We start from the raw sequence: 27,903 nt of genomic DNA on the forward strand, positions 1-27,903 counted from the left end.
ATGGATATACCTTATCTTAAAAACCCACTCATCGTATATTTAGGGTTATTTTATTAGTTCTCATGAATATGGTATTTAAACTCTAGGACCTATTCCCTGAGGCACAACCTGTATCTCCCCACCCCTACCCACTGTATCTCTAGTTGCAAGCCAGCAGAGAAGACTCCAGTGAGCACACATCCCTACCAACACCTCCCATTGGATCCTGCAATCTACAAGACCCACTCTCTACCTCAAACCCTCTGATCCCCTTGTGACCTCAGCAGCTCCCTGAGAAATACAATCTACCAGTTCTGATTTGATCAAGAGGTTGAAGGACTCTTCTCCCACTCTGAGGCACAACCTGTGCCCCGCACACCAAACCATCACTGCCCATGTTGCAGGCCAGCAAGGAAGACTCCTGCTATGTGCATCCTCACCAACACCCCCCAATCATACCCTGCAATCTATAATACCCACTTCTACCTCAAACCCACCATGACCCTGCAACTTCAGTGGCTCCCTGATACACAGAATCTACCAGATCTACTCCCTTCTCCCTGAGACACAGAATTCACCAGCTTCAACTACACCAAGTGTTCAATTGGATCAAGAGTGGTCCCCTGAAACACAAGACACAGCAAGTAAAGATTGGACCAAGAGCAGCTCCCTCAGACATAGACACCTCTTGCAACTATTGGAGGAAGAGATGGGTAGGTGCCAGTGCACAGATATATACAACAACATAAAGAACAATGTGGCACCACCAGAAACTAGCAGTTCTAAAGTAGCAAGACCTGAATATCACAATGTAGAAGAAGCAGAAGAAAGTAACCTTAAAAATAACTTTATGAAGATGATAGAGACCTTTAAAGAGGAAATGAAAAATTCTCTTTAAAAACATGAAGAAAAGGCAAACAAAAAATTGGAAGAAATCAATAAATCCCTTAAAGAAAACCAAGAAAAAAGCAATTAAACATGTGAAGAAAACAATTCAAGACATGAAAATTGAAATAGAAGCAACAAAGAAGACACAAATCAAGGGAATATTGGAAATAGAAAATATAAGTAAATGAACAGGAACTACAGATCCAAGCATAACCAGCAGAATTCAAGGGATGGAAGAGAGAATCTCTGGCATGGAAGATAAAATAGAGAAAATTGATTAATCAGTCAAATAAAACACTACAGCCAAAAATGTTGTAATGCAAAACATCCAGGAAATCTTGAACACCAGGAAAAAGCCAAACCTAAGAATAATAGTGATAGAAGACAGATAAGAATACCAACTCAAAGTCACAGATAATATATTCAACAAAGTCATAGAAAAAAACTCTCTCAACTTAAAGAAGGAAATACCTATGAAGATACAAGAAGCTTACAGAACTCCAAATAAACTGGACCCCCCACACACACCAAAAGTCCCTTCTCAACATAATCAAACCACCAAACATACAGAATAAAGAAAAAAACATTAAGAGCAGCAAAGGAAAAAGAGACCAAGTGACTTATAAAGGCAGATCCTTCAGAATAATACCAGAGTTCTCAATGGAGACTCCAAAACCCAGAAGGTTTTGACTTCCACATGTGCAAATACCCTCACCAAAATACCTGGACAAATGTAATGCAGACACTAAGAGATCACAGATGCCAGCCCAAACTACTATACCCAGCAAAACTTTCAATTACCACAGATGGAGATCACCACAACTCAAGACAAAATAAGATTTAAACAATACCTATCCACAAATCCAGCCCTACGGAGAGCACTAGAAAGAAAACTCCAACCTAAGGAATATAGATGTACCCATCAAACCACAGGCAACAGATAAGCCACAGCAAAGAAAAAATCCCAAAGAAGGGAAATAGACACAAACTACTATAAAATGATAGCAGGGATTGACAATCACTGGTCACTAGTAACCCTTACTATCAATGGACTCAATTTGCCTGTAAAAAAATAAAATAACACAGGCTAACAGAATGGATAAAAAAAAAAAACAGGATCCTTCCTTCCTTCGGCTGCATACTCCTCAACTTCAAATACAGACACTACCTCAGAGTGGAAGGCTGGGAAAAGACTTTCCAACCAAATAGACTTAAGAAGCAAGCCAATATGGCTATCATAATAGCTAACAAAATAGACTTTAAATTAAAATCAATCAAAGAGATAAGGAAGGTCACTACATATTCATCACAGGAGAAATCAACCAAGATGGAGTCTCAATTCTGAACATTTATGCTCCAAATACAAGGGTGCCCACATATGTAAAAGAAATAATATTAAAGCTTAAATTGCACACCAAACAACACACATTGAGAGTGGAAGACTTCAACACCCCACCCTTACCAAAGGACAAATTTGCCAGACAGAAGCTTAACAGAGAAATAAGGGATCTGACAGATATTATGACTCAAGTGAACTTAATAGATATCTACAGAACATTCCACCCTGACACAAAAGAATATAATTTTTTTTTCCTCAGGACCCCATGGAAACTTTTCTAAAATCAACCACATACCCACAAAGCAAATCTCAATAGATTTTAAAAAAATGGAATAATCACCTGTATTTTATTGGACCACTAAGACTAAAAGTTAGATTACAAAAACCAAAATTATAGAAAGCCTACAATCTTATGGAAACTGAATAATGCTCAATGGATTCACCAATGGGTCAAGGAAGAAATAAATAAATTAAAGACTTCCTAGAATTCAAGGAAAATAAATGTACAACATACCCAAACTTATGGGACACTATGAAAGCAGTGCTAAGAGGAAAATTCATAGCACTAAATGCCCACATGAAGAAGTTGGAGAAATTTCATGCTAGTGACTTAATAGCACACCTGAAAGCTCTAGAACAAAAAGAAGCAAACACACCCAGGAGGAATAGACACCAGGAAATAACCAAACTGAGGACTGAAATCAATAAAATAGAAACAAAGAGAACAATACAAAGAATCAATGAAACAAAGAGTTGATTCTTTGAAAAAATCAACAAGATAGACCAAGCCCTATCCAAACTAACCAAAGGGCAGAGAGAATATCCAAATTAACAAAGTCAGAAAAAGGGAGACATAACAACAGACAGTGAGGAAATTCAGAGAATCATCAGATCATACTTGAAAAATCTGTTTTCCAAAAAATTGGAAAATCTAAAAAAAAAAAAAAAAAGACAGTTTTTTTTTTTTGATAGGTACCACATGCCAAAATTAAATGAAGACCAGATAAAGAATTTAAATAGACCTATAACCCCTAAGGAAGTGGAAACACTAATTAAAAGTCTTCCAACCAAAAAAAGACCAGCCAGGACTACTTGATTTCAGCACAGAATTCTACAAGACTTTCAAGTAAGAGCTGAGCCAGGCAGTGGGGGTACACAGCTTTAATCCCAGCACTGAGTAGGCAGATGCAGGCATATCTCTGTGAGATCTAGGCCAGCGTGGTCTACATAACGAGATCCAGGACATGAACTAGAACTACATAGAGAAACCCTGTCTCAAAAAATAAAATAAAATAAGAGCTAATACCAATACTTTTCAAATTGTTCCACACAATAGAAACAGTAGGAACACTGCCAAACTTTTCATGAGACTGCAGTTACCCCAACAACCAAACCACACAAATACGCAATAAAGAAAGAGAACTAAAGACCAGTCTCCGTCATGAATATCAATGCAAAAACACTCAATAAAATACTTGGCTAACTTAATCTAGGAACACATAAAAAAAAAAAAATTACTCACCATGACCAAGTAGGCTTCATACCAGGGATGCAAACATGGTTCAGCTTACAAAAATCTGTCAATGTAATCAAATATATAAACCAACTGAAATAAAAAAAAAAAAAAACAAAAAAAAAACACATGATCATCTCATTAGATACTGAAAAAGTTTTTGATGAAATCCAATACCTCTTCATGATAAAAGTCTCAGAGAGATCAGGACTACAAGGAACATACCTAAACATAATAAAGACAATTTACAGCAAGCAAATAGTCAACATCAAATTAAATGGGGACAAACTCAAATTGATTCCACTAAAATCAGGAACAAGACAATCCTGTCCACTATCCCCATATCTATGTAGTATAGTACTCAAAGTTCTAGCTAGAGCAATAAGACAACAAAAGGAGATCAAGGGAATACAATTAGAAATGAAGAAGTCAAACTTTCCCTATTTGCAGATGATATGATAGTATACATAAGTGACCCCAAAAATTCTATCAGGGAATTCCTTCAGCTAATAAACACCTTCAATAATATGGCAGGATACAAGATTAACTAAAAAAATCAGTAGCTCTCCTATATACAAGTAATAAATGGGCTGAGAAAAAAAATCAGAGAAATACCACCCTTAACAACAGCCACAAATAATATAAAATACCTTGGAGTAACTCTAACTAAGGAAGTGAAAGACCTGTATGACAAGAACTTTAAGTCGTTGAAGAAAGAAATTGAAGAATATATTATAAAATGGGAGATCTCCCATGCTCATTGATAGGTAGAAACAACATAATAAAAATTGCAATCTTACCAAAAACAATCTACAGATTCATTGCAATCCCCATCAAAATACCAACACAATTTTTCACAGACCATGAAAGAATAATACTCAACTTCATATGGAAAAACAAAAAACCCGGGATAGCTAAAACAATCATGTACAATAAAGTAACTTCTTTAGGAATCACCATCCCTCACCTCAAGTACTACTATAAAGCTCTAGTAATAAAAACTATTTGGTATTGGCATAAAAACTGACATGTGGACCATTGGAATTGAATTGAAAACCCTGACATTAATCCCCACACCTTTGAACACCTGATTCTTGACAAAGAAGCCAAAAGTGTACAATTGGAGAAAAGAAAGCACTTTCAATAAATGGTGCTTGCATAACTGGATGCCAATACGTAGAAGATTGCAAATAGATACATATTCATTGCCATGTACAAAACTTAAGTCCAAGTGGTTCAAAGACCTCAACATAAATCCAGTTACACTAAACTTAATAGAAGAGACAGTAGGAAGTACTTTGGAATGGATTGGCACAGGAGACCACTTCGTAAATATTACACCGGTAACACAGACACTGACAGAAACAATTAAAAATGGGACTTCCTGAAACTGAGAAGCTTTTGTCAGGCAAAGGACATGGTCAGTAAGACAAAATGCAGCCTACAGAATGAGAAAAGATCTTTACCAACCCCACATATGACAGAGATGATCTCCAAAATATATAAGGAACTCAAGAAAATAGACAACAAAATACCAAACAATCCAATTAAAAATGGCTACAGAGCTAAACAGAGAATTCTAACAGAAGAATCTCAAATGGACAAAAGACATTTAAATAATTGCTAAACATCCTTAGTTATCATGGAAATGAAATCAAAACAACTCTGAGATACCATCTTATACATGTCAGAATGGCTAAGATCAAAAATACTGATGACAGCTTATGTTGGAGAGGATGTGGAGCAAGGGGAACACTCTTCCACTGTTGGTGGAAGTAAAAACTTGTACAGCTGCTTTGGAAATCAGTATGGCAGTTTCTCAGAAAATTGGGAATCAATCTACCTCAAGACCCAGTGACTCAATTCTTGGGCATATACTCAAGGGATGCTCAATCATACCGCAAGGACACTTGCTCAGCTGTGTTCATAGCAGCATTGTTTGTAAAAGCCAGAACCTGGAAACCACCTAGATGCCCCTCAACTGAAGAATGGATAAAGAAATTGTTATAGATATACACAATGGAGTACTACTCAGCAGTAAAAGACAATGACATCATGAAATTTGCAGACAAATGGAAGGAATTAGAAAATGTCTTCCTGAGTGAGGTAACCAGACTCAGAAAGACAAACATGGTATGTACTCACTCATAAATGGATACAAGATGTAAAGCAAAAGATAACCAGACTTACAACCCACAGTTCAAGAGAAGCTAGCTAACAAGGACGGACCTACGAGTGACACATGGATCACTCTGGGAAGGGGAAATTGATGAGAACTCCATGGGTAAAATGGGCATGAGGGGAGGCAATAGAGGGTAGGGCACGGGTGATGAGAATGTAAGGGAATGGGATGGTCATGATAGAACAGGGACAGAGTAGAAGAGCAATAAAAGAGATACCATGATAGAGAGAGACATCATGGGGATAGGGAGAAACCTGGTGCTAGGGAAGGTCCCAAGAATCCACAAGCATGATTCCAGTTTAGACTACTAGCAATAGTGGAGAGGGTGCCTGAACTGGCTTACCCCAGTAATCAGATCAGTGAATACCCTGTTATAATAGATGCAAAGATCCACAACAAAGCACCAGGCAAAGTTCCAGGAGTCCAGCCAAAGACCGGGAAGAGGGGTTCTATGAGCAAGGGGTATCAAGATCATGATGGGGAAAGCTACAGAGACAACCAAACCAAACTAGTAGAAACTCATGAACTTTAGACCAACAGCTCTGAAGCCTTCATGGGACTGGGCTAGGCCCTCTGCATAAGTGAGATGGTTGTGTAGCTTGATCTGCTAAAGGAGCCCCCTGGCAGTAGGATCAGGTTCTATCCCTGGTACATGAGCTGGATTTTTGGACCCCCATTACTGTAGTAGGATCTTAAAAGTTCTTATTAATGAAACCAAACCCGAGGCCAGTTATTGGGGTGATTGCTGGAAGATCAGAGAAGCAGAACAAGCCACAACTATCTCACTTTGCTAGTTCCTCAGGTGATCCTTTTTCCTCAGGCTGGAAGCTTCTGAATCCTCATCCCAATGGCTCTCAGCTGAACTGTCTTGCTCCAAAGCTTAACTAACTACATGTGTTTTTTTTTTTTTTTCTTTAGTTCCTGGTCCTCACGCCTTATATACCTTTTTCTTTCTGCCCCCACTCCCTGGGATTAAAGGCGTGGGTCACCAAGCTTAGCTGTTTCTAAAGTGGCCTTGATTTCAGAGATCTGGCTAGCTCTGCCTCCCAAGTGCTGGGATTAAAGGTGTGTACCACCACCGCCCAACTTCTGCTATGGCTTACTCTTGCCATTTTCTAGCCACCATTTCTGGCTCTGTTCTAGTGGCTATCTGTTCTCTGACTCCAGATATGTTTATTTCGGGGAACAAACAATATTTCAGGGAACACAATACCAACCACACATTACCTATGTTGGGAAACATTGCATAGCCTTGATGCAGGGTAAGGAGCTTGGACATGCCTGAACTGAATGAATGTACTAGGCTCTACTTACTCTCCATGGAAGGCCTTATTCTTTTGGAGGAGGAAATGGGAGGTGTGGGAGGAGGAAGGCTTTGGGGGAGCAGGAGAAGGTAATAGAGGTGGATCAATTTGTAAAATAAAATAAATGAAATGTAAAGAAAACAAATGAAAAAAGAACATTTTATTTAAAACATTTGAATTGGTATTTAATAATATATACTTTTGTTAATTCTTTGAAAATTTCATATGTTACTCTAATATATTCTTGAACATATTTATCCTAAACTTCTCCCTTCACTCCTTCCATATCAAAATTTAGCTTCTTGTTTGAGAACTGAAGTCTGCACATAATCTATGAGTACCAAGATACTTACTCAAATAGCAGTGAATAAGTCCATTTAGCAAAATAGTAGTAGTAGTTTTACCACTTGGGCCTAGGTGCCCATGAGTTTGCATTTTCTTCTATGGAATGTGTCTTAAACCCAATAAGAAAATGGGTGGTTAATTTCACAGCATTCCAACATTGCATCAGTATCTTGTCACCTTTACAAGTTGGTAAGATTGTTGATGACATGTCTTGCCCAGTAGAATTCATTAAAAGTAGCCAGCAGAGAGGAAGCTTCCAAGATTTTCACAGTTTTATTCACCATATTCTATATTTAATGTGTGTGATATCTTCAGCAACAGGATATTACTGACAAGTTATATTGATCAATTAAAATCAATGACAATGGGAGATATTTCTAATCCAGACTGCCACATTCAACTCCTTAAACCACAGCTTATGGATAGAGCATAATTTGAGGTGCATTTAGTCCAATTTCAAAAGTATATTGCAATTCCAGAAGGAATAAATAAGGCATAGTAAAGAAATTTTTTACCAAATGAAAACAGAAATCCAATAAGGTAAACATCAAACTATGTATCTCTTTGTTTTGTATCAAAGAGCATACATGGCTCTGCTCTCCAGCTTTCTCACCTACAGTATCTTTCTCTCACTTTGGATCTCCCTACTGCTTGTATCCTCTTCTCCTTGGCAGATATCGTACAGTTATACCATCTCCATATTTTGGCATGCCCACTGAAATCCAGTCTTCCTTTTCTTAGCTTCATTTAATGGCATTTCAGGGCTGTCCAGCAGGGATCCACCTACTACAAGTGGCTTGAGTTCAGCAGATCTCTGAAACTTCATGGGAAAATACATAAGCTTTTGCTAAAATATTAGGTTTCCTGGTGCTCTTTTTTCTTCAAATGGTATATCTTTTAATTCTTTATACCTTACTGGCTCTTTCTCATTGTAGAGCTGCATAAAAGATACTAAAAATAATCATGTCATGCATTAAATATTCTTTCCTGAAGTTGCTTTACCAAATGAATTAGTTTATTACTTTTAAAATGTAGTCAAAGAAAAGTTCGTAGGATGAAGGCAAATGGCAGAAAGATTTTTTCTTTTGAAAATTCATAGGAATGGCCTCTAGCCCAGTTGCTGCTAAAAACGTTCCTTCTCTCAATCCTGTTGAGTCAAGCCCTCACAGTCTGCTTTACTTTCAGCACTGTTAATGACAACCTACCCTCTTGTATTTAATTATTTATTATTTAATTTACTGTTGTTGTGATAAAATGCTATGGCCAGGGAAAATTATAAATGAAAGAGTACATGGTGATCTACTGTTCCAGAGTGATAAGGGTCCATCATGCTATGGAAGCATGACAGCAAGTGGCAGGCATGCAAGCAGGAACAGGAAGTGGAAGCCATGGAGGGCATTTCTGCATTAAGCCATCACCTATACCAAGGGCTTTGTGCTTAAAGCACTCCACCATTGAGCCTACAATCCCAATCTCTCTGCATATGTCTTAAACTAGGAATAGACAAGATGTCCTGTCTTTAATAACTACTTTCATACTTTAACACATGCTGCTAAATACCTTGTCTTGCCAATTATCCGTTGTTTTTTTTATACTGAAAGCATGGTATTTGTATTCACTAACTACTTGTTCAACTAGAAATACTTGCCAGGTATTGCTTAAGAGCTAAATTTCAGTATGTGACACAACACAATAATAATTGTAAAACAGTTCTTGATTTTAATTGGCAGACTAAAATACTCATAGAATTATCACACACACACAGTTGTGATGGTAATTATTGATAAAATAAGGAAAAAAAGGGTAGGTCAGAAGGAGGGTAGGAGAGAGAGAAAAAAAGAGAGAGAAAGAAAAGGAAGGAAAGAGGACAGAACATATATATACAGAGAGAGAGAGAGAGAGAGAGAGAGAGAGAGAGAGAGAGAGAGAGGTATAATAAAAGTTTGGATCTAACACACACAAAGTGATGAACAGATACTACATTTGCAATTCCCTCATGGGTAAGAGGACAAGGTGTATTTAAGAGAGGATATGAGAGTTTTTGTTTTTTGTTTTTTGTTTTTTTCTTTTTTAAACAGGCAGCATATTGTTTATAGCATAAATTTTAGACAGAAGGCTCAGACTGAAGAGAGAAAATTTTAAATCAAAGAATCTACAGGGTGAAATCAGTGAAGCAGGAAGCAGTCTGGGAGGAACTCCAGTACTGGGTCCAGGAACCAAATTTTGAAGAAACTTGTTAGTGTTCTCAAGCGCTTATGTTCATTCTTCAGTCACATTTCTAAAAGGTGAATTTTCAAGAATGGAAATGATAAAAACCACATTGACTTTATGAAAAATTTCTGTGATACCAAGCATGATCTAGATCCCATTGGGTAAGGAAAAATACATATGTTTTTTATTTCTAGAAATTTAATATTATAGACAATGATAACTAACAGAGCCAAGATGGTAATGCATGGGTATTGCAAATAAAGATAGCATCACACACAATGTGCTAACAGACACATACATACACACATACACATATACCCATCACAAATTCACCCACATGCACACATGCCAATACACTTAATTTTAACAGTAAGAAATATTTATTATTTCATTTTTAAATTATAACTACATCATTTTCCCTGTTAGACATATTTTAAATAAGTAGTAAAATTCATGATAACAATAATTTTACAAGTGTATTTCTATATCTATTTGATAATGATAGTTTGAATCATCAAATAATTCATTGAAATAGCAGATAGGTTTATGATTTAGGTAACACTAGTTATAATGAAAGTATTGCCTGAAATGAAAAATATGGTATGTCTCCAAATCTTACATACTTTAAACTCACACAGATGAATTATACAGTTATTGCTCATTTATAGTACAAGAAAATGGAAACTGAACCCACATTTAGACAGAGGCAATATTGTAGAAATGTTGATTTTAATACATTTTCATGTATTTAATGAATCCATTTTTGTGACATAAATGGATTTACTACACAGTCACAATATGAACAACACCTAAAATCTGGGTTTAAGTCATGGTTTAAATTTGATATTATGTGTCTAAGTGTCCTTATGAAAAATTAAGGTTACTTAGACGATGAATGAATTTCAGAGAACATTTTCCTAGATGGAGTCACATTCTTAAAATTTTCTTATTCTTGTTTGATAAAATGTTTGATGCAGGAGTATAAAATGTAAGTATCACCTGGGATATACCTCGCAAGTGTTCAGACTATAAAGTGAAACTTTTGATAATAGACTGAATGTGTATTTTATTTTCTTCTTTCTCAGATTTCCAGTTTCTTTAATTTTCTGTGAAAGAAAATGACCCCCAAAGGGAAAGGCACTGTTAGGATGTGTGGCTTTGTCAGAGTTGGTATGGCTTTGTTGGAGGAAGTGTGTCACTGTGGGGATGGGCTTTGAGTTTTTATATGCTCATGATACCACCCAGTGTCTAGTTAGCTTTCTGTTGCATACAAGGTATAGGACTCTCAGTTTCTAATCCAGCACCGCATTTGTCTGCATGCCACCATGCTCCTTGCCTTGATAATAATGGACTGAATCTCTGAAACTGTAATTGAGCCACTCTAAATAATTGCTTTCTTTTTAAGAGTCTCTGTGGTCATGGTGTCCCTTCATAGCAATAAAAACCCTAAATAAGACAGAAGATGTACCAGGGAGTGGAATATTGTTGTGACAGGGCAGATCATTTTTTGTTGTTGTTGTTGTTGTTTGGAGTAATATGGTCTTTGAAAGCTTTACTTATGAAAGCAGGAGAATGGTTTATATACTGCTGAATGGGCCATACTAGTGGAAGCATGGAAACAATGGTGCTGCATGTGACTTAATGAGCTGTGGGAATCAAAAAGTTTCAGAGAAGAAGACTTTAAGTATGTTGCCTAGAGATCACTCTTGTGTTGTTTTGGTAAAGAAAGTGGCTGCATTTTGCCCTTTTCCGAAGAGTCTGTTGGAGTCTAAAGTGAAGAGCTTCAGATTAATTCTATTGGCAAAGGGCATCTCAAAACAGCCTACTATAGACTCTGTCCTGTGGTCAGTAATGGTAACTCTAATGAAGATTTATAATGAAAAGGAACAAGCTGATCAGGATAAATTACATAATGCAAATTTTGAGAGGAAACAGAGTACCACAAAGGGAATGGAGCTAAGTCCTGTGTTCAAGGAGATAAACAGATTAAGAAATGGAATAAAAGGAGTAGTTAACTGCCAGTGGCCATGTCAGAGAGCAGTAGCTGGCAATTGAGGTTCAAGATGTCAATCCACCAAGGGGATTTTTGTTTTTTGCTTCTGCTGTAACTTTGGTATTTGTTATGATTTATTTGATGATGGGGAGTCCCCCACTGCCTATGTTATAGTGTGTCTATCTCATTAAACCACCCCATCTCCCAGGCATTTAATTATATTGATTGTCAGAAAAATGATTTCTCCTTAAGCTTTATTGTCTATTGACACAGAGTTTTGGTGGATAAAAATAAATGCGAGAATATGTTTCATAAGGTAAGGCCTATTGTTCCGTGAGGCCTATTAATTCACACTTAGGAGCTGCTTTAAATCACAGTTCAGATTTATGATTTAGGAAAACATTGGCATACAGGAGCAAGAGTAGCTCAAATTTCTTTAATTTTATGACTGAGCACCTCAAGCTGACATAAAGCTTCAAAAGAGATTTAGATTGGCCTTGCTAATGTTTTCTTGTTTGTTTTGGTTTTTATTTGTTTTTTAGATAAACATTCCCTATCATGTTCTCAAAGACACAGCTGTACAGTCTGGCTGGGTTTTAAATACAAAAACAGGCCAATTATTGCTAGTTGGCAAATGATTATTCCTTGCACCCATTCTTGACCTTAATTTGTGAAAATAAATTCTGACTAATCAAGGCTACAGAAAATAATTTGACTCTGTAACCCCAAATGAGGGTTTTAGGTGTTCTTCAATAGTCAGAAGTTAGAGTATTTAAGTTGTGGAGGGAAAGGGAATAGAGGAGTAATGTAGTAGTACAACAGCGTGATGAGAACAACATGAAGAGAGTAAAGAAAAGAAACCATCATGAGAGTGCAAGAATTTTTTATTTGTTTTCTTTTTCCCTAAACCTTCAGATAGAAAAGTAGTAGTTTTGCCACATTGTGGATTTCCCTTTGAGCACTATACTTCTGGAAGCTAGCCTTCCTACTAGCAATAGTGATCTCAGGGTAAGTTCCTACCCAGCTATGTTTCCAATTTGTGAAAAGAAACTAAAGAAAATCCTAGAGCCAGGTGCAGTGGTACATATCTTTATTACCAGCATTCAAGAAACAGAGGCTGGCTGATCTCAAGTTTGAGGCCAGCCTGGACTATAGAGCAAGTTTCAGGACAGCCAAGCTTAGGAAGTAAAAGACAGAAACCTGGTGAGAATGCAATTGTATGAAAGGTCATGTTAAAATACTAGCATACATCAGAACTTGGCAGCTTTAGCCGTATGATTCTGGCCTTAGAGTTAAGGATAGAAGAAAGGACTTGTGGAACAAAGCTGCTAATGCCAGGCATGTGTCAGGAGTGTTCCTAAATGGAGGCCTAAGAAGCCACTGCATGAAGCTGTCATATTGAAGCTTGGATTGCCAAAATGTTAGAGATGCTAGAGATGGGGGATACCTGCTGAGGAGAGTTTCTAACAGGGAGTAGAAACAGACCAAGAGAAAGAAGTATGTTGTAGTCAACAAAGCTGAATCTGGAGAACATTTTGGCATTAGACATGGAGAGGCAGAGTTTGGAGTTTTCCCAGCTGGTTTTTGGTCTTGCTTTGGTCCAGTATTTCCTCACTACGCTCTCTACTCTTCATTTTGGAATGGTAGTGTGTATACTGGGCATTATATGTTGGAAGTATGTGATTTTTTTTAATAGATGATTACAGTTAACAGCTTGCCTGAATCTCAGAAGAGACTTTGAAGTTTATAATTTTAAGCATTGTTGTGACAGTGATAGACAATAGGGAATTTTGATGTTTGACTGAATGCATTTTTGCATCATGATATGGCTATAAGCCTTTGGAGGGCAGGGAGTGCAATGTGGTGGTTTGAAAGAAAATGATCCCCCAAAGGGAGTGTCACTATTAGGAGGTGTGGCTTTGTTGGAATGGGTGTGCCTTTGTTAGAGAAAGTCTGTCACTGTGTGGGCAGATTTGAGGTTGTCTATGTTCAGGCTATCACCCAGTGTCTTAGTCAACTTCCTGTTGCCTGCAGGATGTAAGACTCTCAGCTACTCCTCCAGTACCACATCTGCTTGCATGTCACCATGTTCCCTGTCATGATGATAATTGACTGAACCTCTGAAAGGGAACCACCTCAATTAAGTTTCTTCTTTTTTAAGGTTTATTTGTTTATTGGAAGTTTTTTTTTTTTTTTACCTTTTTACATACCGCCCACTATTTCTCCTCCCTTCTCTTCTCCTGCTCTCCCCACAACTCCCCCATCCAACCCCTACCAACTCATCATAGGAGATAAGGCCTCCCTCATGTATTCAACATAGGCTGTCATTCCAATTTGTGGCAGGCCCAAACCCTTTCCTCCTGCATCAAGACTGAGTAAGGCATGGCACCATAGGGATGGGCTCTAAAAAAAGCCAGTTCATGTACTCAGGATGGAACCTGGTCTAATGCCAGAGGACTCACTAACAGATCAAGCCAAATACCTGTCACCCTCAATCAAGGGCCTACTGCAGTCCCATGCAGGCTCCCCAGCTGTCAGTCCAGAGTCCATGAGCTCCCACTGGCTTGGGTCAGCTGTCTCTGTGGTTTTTCCTATCATGATCTTGTTCCCACTTGCTTTGATAGTTCTTCCTCCCTCTCTTCAACTGAATTCTAGGAACCTGGCCAAGTGCTTGGGTGTGAGATTCTGCATCTGTTTCCATCAGTTACTGGATGTTGGTTCTATGATGTTCATTGGGGCAGTCACTAATCAAAGAACAGGGGAATGCTAGTTCAAGCAACCTCTCCACCATTGCTGTCTTAGCTGGGGACAAACTTGTGGGTTCCTGGGGATTTTTCCCTAGCACTAGAATTCTCCCTAACCCCATAATGGTTCATTCTGTCAAGGTATCTCTTTTACTGTTCTCCCTTTCTTTCCCTCCCTGAACCCAGACATCTCAAGTGGTCATGGCATGTCTTCGCAGCAATAAAAATCCTAACTGGTTCCTAATATTATTGTTTATGATACTATTATAAGCACTAAGAACACACTGAAACACAAAGGAAACAAGACATTAACAGTGTTGATTTCTATATTATTTTTATTTTTTTGTTTTTCTTTGAGTTACATAGAAGCCTTTTGTCTCATAATATCCTCCGCATAACAAGTTATAGTAACTCATCATCCAAAAAATGATTGCAACATAAACATTACCCACGGACCTGAAACTTAACCTGTCAATAAAATGTCATGGAATCTCTTCTTTTCACTATTTGTGTATTCTTTCACACCTCCTTAGCCCATCACCAATAATCAGATTTAGTCTGTACTCTATTGCTCTGAATGAAATAACATTATCATCTTCTTTGTAATTTTATTATTATTTTTTGCTGCTATTTTGCTGTTTTGAGACAGGGATTCTTTTTGTAGCTCTGCTTGTCCTAGAACTTGCTCTGTATATCAGGATGGCCTTGAAATCAGAGATCTGTCTGACTCTGATTCTTGAGGACAGAGATCAAAGACATAAGGCTTCCGATGGTGGAACTGGGATACCAAGCAACCCACAAAACCTTTGACCTACAACTTGTCTTGCTTGTAAGTTATTCTGGGGAATTGTTGTCTCAGAGCTTTTGGGAGTGACCAACAAGTGATTGATGTAAGGAGAGGGAACCCATGTCCAACACTGCCTGGATGGTTAGGAACAAGAAACTGGATGGCCCAGAGATGTAGGATAAAGCCAAACATTACTGGCAAAAAGAAAAGAATAAAAAGGCAATGAAGTGATTCCTAATAATATTCTGCTATACTCATGATTAGTACCTAACCAATTCTATATCAGAGAGTCTTCCTCCACAAGTTGATAGAGAGACCCACAGCAAAACATTACATAGAGCTGGGGCAACACAAGAGGAGAGATAGGATTATATGAGCAAGAGGATTCAAGGACACCAGGAGCATAGCCTACATAATCAATTAAGGCGCACTGAGACTAAAGTGACAAAATGCACCCTATATGGGTCTGGACCAAGCCCTTTGTGTGTATGTTATGGTTATTTAGCTTGAGGTTCCTTTGGGAGTCCTAACAGTGAGAATGGGTTTTGCTGTGTGATGTTCTGTATGTATGTTGTGAATATATGTTGCTATGATTGATTGATAAATAAAACACTGATTGGCTAATAGCCAGGCAAAAAGTATAGGATAGGCAGGAAAAACAGAGAAGAGAGGCTGGGAGGTGAAAGCCAAAAAGAGACCTGTCCCTGCCTTACAAAAACAACATGTAAAGGCAACAAGTGAAGCCACAGATCATGTGGAGACATATAAATTAACAAAAATGAGCTGAGTTTAGTGTAAGAGCTAGTCAGTGGTAGGCCTGAGCTAATGGCCCAGCAGTTTAATTAATATAAGTTTCTAAGTGATTATTTTATAAGTGGTTGCATGGTCTATGGGGCTGGGCAGGACTGGAGAAAACTCCAGGTTTATCCCTGACTCTTGCTTGCTCTTGGGAAACTTTCCTCTTCCCTGGATGCCTCATTAGACCTTGTTATGATGAGGCTGTGTGCCTAGTTTTATCACATCTTGTTATGCCATGCTTGGTTGATAAGTCTGGGAGTACTGTACTTTTCTGAAGGGAACCTAGGAGAAGTGGATCTGAGAGACAGGAATGGTGTGTTGGGGGAACAGGAAGGAAGAGAGGGAAGGGAAGCTGCATTTGGGATGTATGGGATGAGAGAAGAATAAAGAAATAAAAAAAAGAAAATATCATCAATTACTAAATACTTGCATCACAAAGCACAAATAATACTGTTGGTGTTTTCATTCCCAACTCATTCCCGTTGCTCATTGAGTAGAAAGCTCAAACTGTTTTCACACAAAAGAAGGAAATTGTCATTCCAGGAGAGCAAATAAAACTCAGCTTTTACCTAGGATATAAGAGGATAGCCTCAGTCCTCCTATCAGGATTTCATTGGCATTCCTTCTCACTCTCATCAGTGGCTACTCTATGGCTCATTTTATAATGCAGCAATCCTGAAATTGAATATTCTTATGTGCTTCATCACTGCATGGGCTCTTCTCTCATTAGAGTCTTCCCACCTTTCTTCATCACTGAGAATGCTTGTTTTCTAAAAGGAGAAAAACAAGTCATGGATTTGGGTGGCTGGGGAGGTGGGAAGCATCAGAGTAACTCAAGAAGAAGAACCATAAGCTTATATTGTATTAAAAATTTTGATCAATACAAAACAAACAAAATTCAAAAACAACAACAATAATAGAATGCTACTCTGCCCTCTCTTTATTTCTACTTTAGCAATGGTGGCACACACCTTTAATCCCAGCACTTGAGATCTCACACCTGTAATCCTAGAAAGTGACAGCTGGGCTGAGAAAGGTATATAAGGCATGAGGAGACAGGAAATAAGGGTCTTTTAGCTGAGGAAAGCTTTTCAGGCTGAGGAGTCCTAGAGGTAAGAGGTGGTTTGTTCCTTTGTCTCTCTGATCTTTAGGCAAAGTTTATTAGGGTACACACACACAATATATCACCACATTTGAAGACTCTCTTCTAGTTTCCAGAGTGCTTAACATATGAAATTAGGATACGCTTTTGATGTGATTGATAAACCTATACTCATTCACATATAAATATGAATGTATCTATCTCTGTACTTTATGTAGGGGTATGTTTCACACATACACTGGTGTCACTGTCTATGTGTTCATTCGTGAAATCACAAATTAAAAATAAGCCACAAAACTAACTGCTAAATGATGAAATAAATACAACATTCAAGGTGGTTTGGTGCAGTGACATACAGAGAAAAACCACTACAGTACATATCATTATGTACTAATTTCAGAAAACAGCAGAGTAGAATCATCAGCATCTCACTGGTACATTATAGATGTACTGTAAGTCTGTGTTGAAATAACAAGACTGAATCTGGCTTCTTTCATCTGCTAAGTAGCTAAGGGTTCATTTGTCACAAGGCTTCTCAAGCTGAAATGACTGCCGTGATAACTATGGCCAGCCTCAAATGAAGTAATATTTATAAAAATATTGGAAAAAAACACAATTTTTGATATCTTTAAAGTTTTTGTACAATAAAACATCTTTGATGAAAAAGTAACTATACCAGGAGAGTCCCAGGGTGTTTTTAGTCACAGACCCCTGCAGTGTTTCCAGACAGATTGCACACCTTTGATGTGGTATATTAGTACTTACAAAAACTTCAAAAAGAAAAATCCCTCCTCTGAGGATTTAAAAATCTCCTTTATTAAGATTTCCATTTGCTACAACAGAAAGAGCAGAGTCCATATATAATGTGATACTAGTTTGTATGTATACTTTATATAATGAAGAGTAATTATTTGAAATCCCATAATGCCTTTGTAATTTATTCTTGCCTTTCTCTTTCATTTAAGTGATATTTGTTAGAAGCATCACTTATCGATTTAAATGGCAGTAAAGCTTACATAATGATTATTTCAAAATAGTGTATACATAATTGAAGCCTCAGAATAAAACTTTTCTAAAACAATTAATTTCATAGAAAGCTAAATTATACTACATATTTATCTATCAATCAACATGGAATACATTATGTTAAGATTTATAATAAATTTAAATGGAAGTATTGCTAAGTTATTTAAATAATTTTAAATTATGCTTTTTGTTAAATACTGTTGTTTTGTTAGCTAAGTAGAAGCTGGATTTTAAATATCCAAAGGTTATATAGAAATTAACAACCAAAATTCAAATTCAAGTCCCAACTCTTCCAATCTACACAAAGACATGTGAGTTTTTTGAAGACGTTTGTCTTTAAAATAAGATTATCTCCAGCTCCCTGTCTAATTAGAAATGACAGTTATTAAAAAACATACTTTATAAAATGTTGCCAACTAGCAACATTTTCTAGTGTTATATTTCAATAACCTGCCCCAAGTAAAGATTCTGCCTGTATAGAAGTGCCTTGCCTACCATGATCAGCAGTTGAAAAATACACATAAGCTGTATGAACCTGGCAGAATCCATCTGGAGAACCATCTGTGTGAGGACTCAAAAAATTATCCCCCATCTGTTGTTTCATCTTGGCAAAGATTGCCAGCCCTGTCCTCACTCTATTATCTGACTATTTCCCTTCCCAATGGGCCTTGTCTGTGTGTTTTCTTTAATTCCCCATTGACAACCTATATCTAATTTCCAAATCACTCTCCGCATTTTTAAAATGAATTAATTTGTGCATTTAATTTCTGTAACTAAGAAGCCTCTTGAGAAACAAAATAATTGAAAAGAATTTCAGTAATATTATAACATTGTTAGAAAGTTAGAAATACAAACACCAATTTTTCTGAGTTATGCTTAAGAATTTAACTCTTTACCACCTAATTGAGAATTTAATATAAGTATAAATAAATATGTATCACAGCCTCTCTGCCTCTCCATATCTGTTATCCTTTCTGCTTCATGATGTTGTTTTCTGGTTTCCTTTAATTTCATTTTTCTCACATTACACTCTAAGATTTAACTCAAATTTTACCTTATCACCAAGATTTTCCTAACTACCCATGTGATTAGTGCAGGCACATTCTACACCAACAGTTTAACTTTGCCTATATTTTTCAAACTTGCACACTATTGTTTTTGATCTTTCACTGCATCTCATATCTTCATGTTTCTGTGCTTTTTTTCTCCCCACAAGTGAATAAATTTGCTCCTAGACAACTGGATTGTATCCCATTTTCCTTTGTATCATTAACATGTAGACTTGTAGCTCTGATTCTTATTGACTTAAGCACTTGTATTTAAAAATACAGATCCATAAACAACATATTCAAATTCAAAATGACAGTAAACATTGTATTTACTATGATTCTTACTCCGGAACAAATCCATGCTACATTTGCTATAGACTACATAAGATGGTGTTATCAGCCAGCACAAAGTTTTCCAGTTAGGAACAGCCAACTCTCTGAAGGGGCAAGTATAGATAGAAACTTTTTCAAACATAAGGCATATTTCCATGATAACAGATTTTATCTGAAGCCTGAGGCATTTCTAGAAATCTAATAATTGGTCATCATAACTGTGTGAAATTGATCTGTATCTCAAACAAAATATTTTGTTTCTAAATTGATTTATTATGTTAATAAATTTTAACAAATGTAGCATACTTAACTAGGGATTAATCACAGTTATAAATAAATAAGTATATAATACAAGATAGAAGACAAAAATAAATGAACATAATTCTAGAGAATGTAAACCTGTCATAAAGTAGAACAAAACTCAGACTACAAAAAGAATAAAAAAAATTGCTACATGTATTTGAAAATCAATTGAATCAATTGTTTCATGTTCTATTTGTGACAAAAAAAAAAAAACAAAACATGGACAGTTGTAAAGATTTGTGTATGCCGTAGGGATTAAGAAGAGTCCTAAATCTACTTACTGCAAAACTGTAGACATTATGAATGTAAGAACTCTATTTTGTACATTTTAATTTTCCCAAACTTAATATTTTTATTGATTATTTGGAAATTTCACATAATTTATCCCAACCACATTCACTTCACAATCAAATATAAGAACTTTTAAATGACATAAGCTGATTCTCACCATTACTATTTCTTCAGTAACATTATTTTACTACTATTTCTAACATACTATTTTGATATTGCCAACTACAGACTCTTAGTTTATATATTATTTATTGAGTGTTTTTCCTCTTCCTCGAGTATTTAAACCTTCCAAGAATAGGGACAGCAATATTTTGGTATATTTTGTGGAAAAGGGAGAGCATGTACTTCTTTTGTTTTACAAATGAGTATAGGGACATCTGTAGATATCTGACCTATTTTCTATTTTAAAAACATCTTGACTGTTGAACCTAGTTCTTGATGGTAAAGATTCAATAACTCTGTATCTAATTTAGTGTTTATTGTGAAGAACCTCGCAAGTATTACAAATCTACAAATGCCTTCCAAAAATAGTAAGACTACAACTCAAATCACCATATTTCTTTTCTAGCTAAGAAAGTACAAGACATTAAGTCTTCTGCAGGTCAATTTCTAGTTACCTTGGAGTCTGTTTCAGATGTATTTTATGTCCCATTACTTTCAGTATTAGATGACTTTCGATTACTATAACAAAATACCAAAGATGTTCCATATGAAAAGAAAAATACAATTTTGAAAGATTCTGTCCAAGACAGGCTGGATTAGCTTCTTTTGAGCCTACATTCAGTATGATTATCATGGCAGAAAGTTAGGTAGCAATGCGGGAAAATTTTCTTTCCAGGGTATGTCCTTAGCTAACTAAACAATATATCATAAAGCCCAACAATTTTATAGCTCATTTACCTTTCCATAGCACTATCAATGTTAAAGATTTCAACAACCTCCACTGTGCACAACATATAAGAATCAGAGTACAGCATAGTCCTTTGGAAATTTCTTGGAGTCTAACATCACCATGATATTGATAAGACTACTGTTTATTAGTCTCATCAGCCAAAGTAGGAACCATATTCTGATGATTATCATTGATACTAGTAATTCTAAATTCAGTCATAAGTAACAAGGTTTCCACACTGGGCTTCAAAAAGGATATACTTAGGAGCATGTGAGTCTCTAAGATTTCTGGGAAAGGATTGCATCCCCAATTATTTTTATTAGAACTATCAATATTGTTATCAGTACCAATATTGAGGGCAGTATTAGTTTCCTTGTATTTTTGTGGGCATCAGTGACTTTCCTTCTTAGTGTGGGAGAATCTGCTGACAATTGCTTGTCTGGAAATTTAGTGCTCAGTTTCTTGAGTAGGTAACACTAGAAAGAGAGAGAACAAAAGCAGCTTTCATTTTAATCGCATCTTTTATTCCTTACAGAGTTGCCTGTGGACTTCAGTGTATGTCCACAGCAGCAAGTTTGAAGGGTGAACCAAGGTAGAACAGCGACCCTTTATCTCTGATGCTGACCTGCCATTCTTGAAACAAAACTGTATCACGATGTCCTTAAAACAACTTCTTTCCCATGAGGCACCTTGTTCCCTCACATAAATCTTAAGGTGAATATAACTTAATCTCAAGCAGGGATGTCTGCTACAGAAAGTACAGTGGCTGAGCTGCACAGCACATCATCAATGAAATTTACAGGCTTTTGAATTTGGTTCAGTATAAAGGTTAGCATGAAAGCACAGTAGCTAGCAGCCATCTCAGGAGGAACAAAATTCAAAGCCTCTTTGATGAAAACTAGGTAAAGCTTTTTATTTTATTTTATTATATTATAGTATTTCTTTTCATACTTAGAGTGAGGTAGCATGGCAAGCATGTACTTCCTACTTGCAAACCAACCAAGGCAGACATGTGGTCACAGCCAGCTGTGGCCCCAGGCCTTGAATACCTTGGCATATTTGAAGAATGGTATTGGAGCTACTTTATTTATTTAAAGAATTGTTATAACACGTCTAGTTTATCAGACTGCAAAATTTCAAAACCTGGCACCTGTAGAAGTGTGATTTGTGTTTTTAGAGGAGACGTGCAGCGCATCTAAAAATAATAAAAGCAGCAGTGAATTTGACAGGCTCAGGATTCAGTGTCATGACACATGCAAGCTACAAGGTGGTGCCACCTGTGGTTCTGAGGTATCTGATAACCCACTAGGGACTGGAATAGGAACTCCTAAGGAAAGGTAAGTTGCTTCCTCAAACTTAACACTTTGCTGTCAAAATATAACTGAAGCATTGCCTTTATACTTTTCTTCTGATGAGGTAGAGAAATTTGCAAAATTTTATTTCATAGAAATATATAATATATAACATATATGTAAAGAGATAATACACGTAAATATGCAGTGCATGTGAAGCTTAATATTTATTTATGCACATCTCCTTTTATATGTGTCTAGATGGTCTTTTATCTAGGCAAAGTTACTTTTTCCTTCTTTTTTTCCATAATAGTGAAGCAAAGAATTTGATTTCTTTTAATTCAACATTTTTTGTTTTGAAAAATGTGAAGGGACCCTTTCTGGATACTTTAGGGCAGATAAATTAATTACTAAGTAATAAGTGAGTTATAGAATACTGTACATGACATTCAAATCTGAACAGACACAGGCTTATAGATTTGTGGGGTCAACCACATAGCATCACAGCCAAAAGTAGAAAATGGACTATTAAACTGATGTGTCTGAAAGGACACTCAGTAAATATAGTGAGACCTATTTTGGAGTTTATTTGGAAGTACATTTAGAGTTATTCCCCAAGCTTTAATGGACTATAAAAGCATATGCCTGTCAGGGAAGTGTGGAGCAATGCCATGTAACTGGTAGACAGATCAGTATTGTCAGTGTCTTTCCTTGAATTTTATTGATTTGTCTCCTATAAGGTGATATTCTGGTCCACAAATGTATTCAGTTGTCAAGTTGTAGACAATTTCAAAGAATTAGATTTCACACTAAATCCACCTTGCATTTGAGTAAGAGTAAAAAGGTGCTGAAAGTTCACAGCAATAATTACAGGGTCATTAATTCATATCTGCTGTCCTTCTCTATTCTGCACTTAGATATTTTCCAAGTAGATTTCTAGACTTTCCCAAGAAATCCCACAGATCTTTCAATAGCCTCTCAACCTCAGTTCCAATTAATGGTTTGAAGTCAAGAGTTTGGTTAAAGTACAAAACATACAGCTTGGTTGTTTATTATATGTCAAGCTACATGGAGGAAATGGTAATTTATGATTGAACCAGTGAATAAGGAGGTTTCAGTATGGAGAGAAAGGACACAAGACATGTAACTATGAGGCAATGAAAGTTCTAGGAAGAAGGCAGGAGCAGAATGGACCAGCCTGGGGACAGTGACTTTTAAAACTGATGAATTCTAATACAAGTTCTTGATGCAGCACCTGTATTGAATAAATATCACATAACAATGTTAATGTCTGCAGTTTATGTGTATAGTTTTTGCTTATAAGGATAGGATAATAGCAGTCAACTTGTAGCTATCAAAGGTATAATTTTCTCTATCTAAGACTTTAGAAGTGATTCGTCAGATTAAGTGGATTGTGTAACTGCTGTATGTCATAATAAAAGATATTCACAATACATAAAATGAAAAATTTCACCCACATTTGATTGATTGTATTCTTCTGTTTTACATATATATATATATATATATATATATATATATATATATATATATATATATAATCTTCATGCTAGCATTACATCACTAAATGCATCAGTTCATCATGGGAAAAAAAGCCAAGTAAGTAAGATTTTGCTTATTTTAATGACTTCTTAAAAAGCCTATAAAACTCATTAACTCACTATAATGTACACACATGACAGTGCTCTGGTATGTTCAAGCTGATCATCCTCATGGACTATAAAGAATATAATGATTTCCTCATTTTTTATTTATTATTTTTTAAATTATATTTGTGTTTTAATTTTACATATCAGCCATGGGTTCCCCTGTCCTCCCCCTTCCTGCCCCCGCCCCCACCTTCTTCCCAGCCCCTCCCCTCCATTCCCATCTCCTCCAGTCTGGTGATCAGATGGCCAAACACCCTAACTATCGTGCTTGAACTCCCATCCAATAACTGATGGAAGTGGATGCAGAGATCCTCTGCCAGGCCCCAGGTGGAGCTCCAGGAGTCCAACTGTCAAGAAAGAGGAGGGACTGTAAGAGTGTGAATTGTTGAGACCAAGATTGGAAAAAGAACAGGGACAAATAGCTAAACTAATGGATTTCCTCATTTTTACTGGAAGAATTGTCATAAATACAGTTGTATCACTTGCATGCATATTCAGGCAAAGGACAAAGGCTATTTATTAAGAACATGATATAAATTTGCAATGAATATTGTTCTCAAAATACAGATAAGTTCAACAATCTCACTCTTGCTTCACAAGTCCAAAGCAATGTCTCCTGTAAGTAACAAACAAACAAAACCACAAACAAGACCAAAACAAAACAACAACAAAAACGTGAGGAGGGTGGGAGGATTCAGTGTATGAGGAATGGCTTTGATGTCTATGAATGGCAAGGGTAAATGAAGGTAAGAAAATGTAAGATAAAAGCAGGGCTAAAGGGATCAACATTTAATGACACTCAATGTGTAAGACCTAACTATCTGCTTGATTTTAAATGAAATGAAAAAAAAAAAAAAAAAAGGTAAGGCATAGGTCCAGAGCTAAAGTGTTCTTATCTTTGGTAAAAAATTATTAATAGATATTGTTGGACTGTAGCCAGTCAGATATTGCTGCAAATTGAAACACAGCATGAAGTATGGGCAGTTGTAGCTAGAGTTTTCCTGCCTGGCCCAAGGTCAGGACAAATCTGTCTTAACTGCCAGTCCCACAGCCACTCAGACCCAACCAAGTAAAGACACAGAGACTTATATTACTTATAAACTGTATGGCTATGGGCTATGGCAGGCTTCTTGCTAACTGTTTTTCTATCTTAAATTAACCCATTTCTATTAGTCTATAAGTTGCCATGTGGCTTGTGGCTTACCAGTACCTTACACCTTGCTTGTCATGGTGGTGGCTAGCAGCATCTCTCTGCCTCAGCTTTCCCAGAATTCTCTTCTCTGCTTGTCCTGCTAATACTTCCTGCTTGGCTACTAGACAATCAGCATTTTATTTATACGAAGTGATATCAACAGCATTTCCCCTTTTCTTTCTTTTTTTTTTCAGAAAGGAAGGTTTTAACATAGTAATATTACATATAACAAAAATTGTCAAGCAAGAATTGCAGTTACAATATCTAGGTTATTTATAATATCTAGTCTATTTGTATTTGGCAAAATTAAAGAAGATATCCTATCTATCTTATATTTGTTAGTCTAAAGTTTTATATCTAATTTATCTTCTATCATAACTAAGGAAAATTATACCTATCTAGTCTTCAACTAAATCAAAGACCTCAAAATGATATAATATTACCTGAGAAATGGGAGAAGGATGCAAGCAACTTTTGGGAGTCTTGTGACAGTAGACAGAGACAGCTGGCAGCCTGGACAGTCACCTAATGTTCCTTTGTAAAGTTGGGGCATCTGTGTTCAGCCCACAGGTCTAGAGTCTCTCAGTCACTTTTTCTGTGTTCTGTAGAATGTCTGGCAGTTTCCTTTGCAAAGCAGGGACCTGAATGACCATTTTTTCAACCAAAGTTCAGTGGTCACCTTCCTATAGGTCCTGCATGTCCAGTTGATCAAGAATTCCAGGCAAGAATAGTCTCTTGCCCAAATGGCTATTTTTGACAAGGTGAAGATAAACTCTATATAGAGTGTCTTCAATGCCCATCCTCCTCTCTGAAGTAAATCTGGTGCTTCCAGGAGCAGATATGTCTCACTGTTCAGAAAGTCTAAATTTTAAAAACATTTTAAATACCATATTCTGTAGATCTTTGAAATATTTGAAGATTATCTACCTTATTGAATTATATCTATGTATACCTTACATCACTATAATTTTGACTATCATAGAAGACTAATTGTTAATCTGTATTTCTTAATTATCCATCACAATCTAATGAGATATATAAACATAATAACTTAAACAAGAGTCGAAATATACACACAGTATAACAAAATTAACTTTAAATTTGTATCAATAAACTAAAATCCATACCAATATAAAACATTTCAAACAGGTTGTTGCTCTTTATAAGTAGGTTCAATAATCTACCCTTTCATCCTATCACATCTATATCATATCCTCTCTTTTCTTTAGAAAGAGATTGCATTTATAATCAACGTGTTTTAAATTAAAATTTTTTTTTTTTTTCTGTCCCACAACCTTTGTTTTTTTCAATATACTTGGGTTTAGAGAAAGAGTGAGCCGATTCCATCTCCAAAGCCGCCTTGGTATATTTGGGAATTTGGGCATAGCTTCTCATACTACTTCCTGCTGGATGGGGGGCACTGTGTTTTTGGGGACATAAAGAAAATTTTAGTATTATGGAGTAGTCTGTGAAGATGTATTGTCTGAGCCAATTGCCTTGAAACTGCTCTGGATGTTGGATCATCTAGGCTATGGTGTCATCGCAGACCTTTCAGGGGATCTTGGCTGGTCAAACCTGATGTATCTTAATCTGGAACAAATCCATAGCCTCTGGCTTTCTGTGGAAACAAAAGCAGACCCCCCTTTCCAAAGCAACATATCCTTGGATCCAAAGTTTGCAGTCAACGTATCTTTAATTGTTTAATCTGCAATTGTTAATCTCCATGTTTTGTTGCTGTGTGTGAACATGTTCAGGGCTGAGGAGATGCTTCAGTGGGTAAAGTGCCTGAAATTCAAGTATGAGAATTTAGTTCAGATTTCCATCACAGGGGTAAAAGTCAGACTTAGCAGTGAGCGTCTATAATGGCAAATTGCTGGAGGCAAGAGACTGATGGATCCTACCAAATGACTGGTCAGCCCTTCAAGACAAAATGCTGAGCTCTGGTTTTAGTGAGAGACCTTGTCTCAAGAAACATAGTTAATAATGACACAAATACCTGATATCTTTATTTACCCTCCGTATTCATGTTCCTGTATGCACCCAGGACCACACACAGTATATAACACAGATACATCACAAAAAATGAGAAAATGTGCTTTAATTTTTTTTTAATTTACTCACCTTAGTTTTATATCTTAAGAGAAAACTTGGGATTACAAATTTCAGGGTCTCTTTCTAAATATTATTTTATAGAAAACTACTAAATATGTAGCTTGCATGTACCTTATTTATTTATATTTACTACTTTATAATATATATTATGTATAATTATTGAACATATATATAGTAATAGTAACTATAAGAGTCTATGTTTATATAAATACATACATGCTTATGATAACCTTATTTATAATATTTCAACAGTTTTTTCAATTAAAAGTTGATACTTAATCTGATAGTATAGCATTGGTATTATTTATGTGTCTGAAATAATAGGCAAGTATATTGTCTATTGATATAAACTCATATTTTTCATAATAGGTTTAGAAATTAGAATCAGTTCTTTGGTGATCAATGAAGCATTTTTTAACCTGTTTTTGAAATAAAGACAGATGCTAGCTTAATCTGGAACTCAGTATATCGCCCACAGTTGGCCCAACCCTTCAAATCATTCTACTTCAGACTTCCAAATGCTGTGTTTACAGGCATTTACCAGCATAGCTGCATAAGAGA

Source organism: Onychomys torridus, chromosome 10 (genome assembly GCF_903995425.1).
Source record: "Onychomys torridus chromosome 10, mOncTor1.1, whole genome shotgun sequence".
In the NCBI taxonomy this organism is placed as follows: Eukaryota; Metazoa; Chordata; class Mammalia; order Rodentia; family Cricetidae; genus Onychomys; species Onychomys torridus.